We start from the raw sequence: 3,010 nt of genomic DNA on the forward strand, positions 1-3,010 counted from the left end.
CTAATAGACATCTACAGAACTCTCCACCCCAAATCAACAGAATATACATTTTTTTCAGCACCACACCACACCTATTCCAAAATTGACCACATAGTTGGAAGTAAAGCTCTCCTCAGCAAATGTAAAAGAACAGAAATTATAACAAACTATCTCTCATACCACAGTGCAATCAAACTAGAACTCAGGATTATGAATCTCACTCAAAGCCGCTCAACTACATGGAAACTGAACAACCTGCTCCTGAATGACTACTGGGTACATAACGAAATGAAGGCAGAAATAAAGATGTTCTTTGAAACCAACGAGAATGAAGATACAACATACCAGAATCTCTGGGACGCATTCAAAGCAGTGTGTAGAGGGAAATTTGTAGCACTAAATGCCCACAAGAGAAAGCAGGAAAGATCCAAAATTGACACCCTAACATCACAATTAAAAGAACTAGAAAAGCAAGAGCAAACACATTCAAAAGCTAGCAGAAGGCAAGAAATAACTAAAATCAGAGCAGAACTGAAGGAAATAGAGACACAAAAAACCCTTCAAAAAATCAATGAATCCAGGAGCTGGTTTTTTGAAAGGATCAACAAAATTGATAGACCACTAGCAAGACTAATAAAGAAAAAAAGAGAGAAGAATCAAATAGACACAATAAAAAATGATAAAGGGGATATCACCACCGATCCCACAGAAATACAAACTACCATCAGAGAATACTACAAACACCTCTATGCAAATAAACTAGAAAATCTAGAAGAAATGGATAAATTCCTCAACACATACACTCTCCCAAGACTAAACCAGGAAGAAGTTGAATCTCTGAATAGACCAATAACAGGAGCTGAAATTGTGGCAATAATCAATAGTTTACCAACCAAAAAGAGTCCAGGACCAGATGGATTCACAGCTGAATTCTACCAGAGGTACAAGGAGGAACTGGTACCATTCCTACTGAAACTATTCCAATCAGTAGAAAAAGAGGGAATCCTCCCTAACTCATTTCATGAGGCCAGCATCATTCTGATACCAAAGCCGGGCAGAGACACAACCAAAAAGGAGAATTTTAGACCAATATCCTTGATGAACATTGATGCAAAAATCCTCAATAAAATACTGGCAAAACGAATCCAGCAGCACATTAAAAAGCTTATCTACCATGATCAAGTGGGCTTCATCCCTGGGATGCAAGGCTGGTTCAATATACGCAAATCAATAAATGTAATCCAGCATATAAACAAAGCCAAAGACAAAAACCACATGATTATCTCAATAGATGCAGAAAAAGCCTTTGACAAAATTCAACAACCCTTCATGCTAAAAACTCTTAACAAATTAGGTATTGATGGGACGTATTTCAAAATAATAAGAGCTATCTATGACAAACCCACAGCCAATATCATACTGAATGGGCAAAAACTGGAAGCATTCCCTTTGAAAACTGGCACAAGACAGGGATGCCCTCTCTCACCACTCCTATTCAACATAGTGTTGGAAGTTCTGGCCAGGGCAATTAGGCAGGAGAAGGAAATAAAGGGTATTCAATTAGGAAAAGAGGAAGTCAAATTGTCCCTGTTTGCAGATGACATGATTGTATATCTAGAAAACCCCATTGTCTCAGCCCAAAATCTCCTTAAGCTGATAAGCAACTTCAGCAAAGTCTCAGGATACAAAATCAATGCACAAAAATCACAAGCATTCTTATACACCAACAACAGACAAACAGAGAGCCAAATCATGAGTGAACTCCCATTCACAATTGCTTCAAAGAGAATAAAATACCTAGGAATCCAACTTACAAGGGATGTGAAGGACCTCTTCAAGGAGAACTACAAACCACTGCTCAAGGAAATAAAAGAGGATACAAACAAATGGAAGAACATTCCATGCTCATGAGTAGGAAGAATCAATATCGTGAAAATGGCCATACTTCCCAAGGTAATTTACGGATTCAATGCCATCCCCATCAAGCTACCAATGACTTTCTTCACAGAATTGGAAAAAACTACTTTAAAGTTCATATGGAACCAAAAAAGAGCCCGCATCACCAAGTCAATCCTAAGCCAAAAGAACAAAGCTGGAGGCATCACACTACCTGACTTCAAACTATACTACAAGGCTACAGTAACCAAAACAGCATGGTACTGGTACCAAAACAGAGATATAGATCAATGGAACAGAACAGAGCCCTCAGAAATAACACTGCATATCTACAACTATCTGATCTTTGACAAACCTGAGAAAAACAAGCAATGGGGAAAGGATTTCCTATTTAATAAATGGTGCTGGGAAAACTGGCTAGCCATATGTAGAAAGCTGAAACTGGATCTCTTCCTTACACCTTATACAAAAAGTAATTCAAGATGGATTACAGATTTAAACGTTAGACCTAAAACCATAAAAACCCTAGAAGAAAACCTAGGCATTACCATTCAGGACATAGGCATGGGCAAGGACTTCATGTCCAAAACACCAAAAGCAATGGCAACAAAAGCCAAAATTGACAAATGGGATCTCATTAAACTAAAGAGCTTCTGCACAGCAAAAGAAACTACCATCAGAATGAACAGGCAACCTACAAAATGGGAGAAAATTTTCACAACCTACTCATCTGACAAAGGGCTAATATCCAGAATCTACAATGAACTCAAACAAATTTACAAGAAAAAAACAAACAACCCCATCAAAAAGTGGGCGATAGGACATGAACAGACACTTCTCAAAACAAGACATTTATGCAGCCAAAAAAACACATGAAAAAATGCTCATCATCACTGGCCATCAGAGAAATGCAAATCAAAACCACAATGAGATACCATCTCACACCAGTTAGAATGGCAATCATTAAAAAGTCAGGAAAGAACAGGTGCTGGAGAGGATGTGGAGAAAGAGGAACACTTTTACACTGTTGGTGGGACTGTAAAGTAGTTCAACCATTGTGGAAGTCAGTGTGGCGATTCCTCAGGGATCTTGAACTAGAAATACCATTTGACCCAGCCATCCCATTACTGGGTAT

Source organism: Pan troglodytes, chromosome Y (genome assembly GCF_028858775.2).
Source record: "Pan troglodytes isolate AG18354 chromosome Y, NHGRI_mPanTro3-v2.0_pri, whole genome shotgun sequence".
NCBI lineage: Eukaryota > Metazoa > Chordata > Mammalia > Primates > Hominidae > Pan > Pan troglodytes.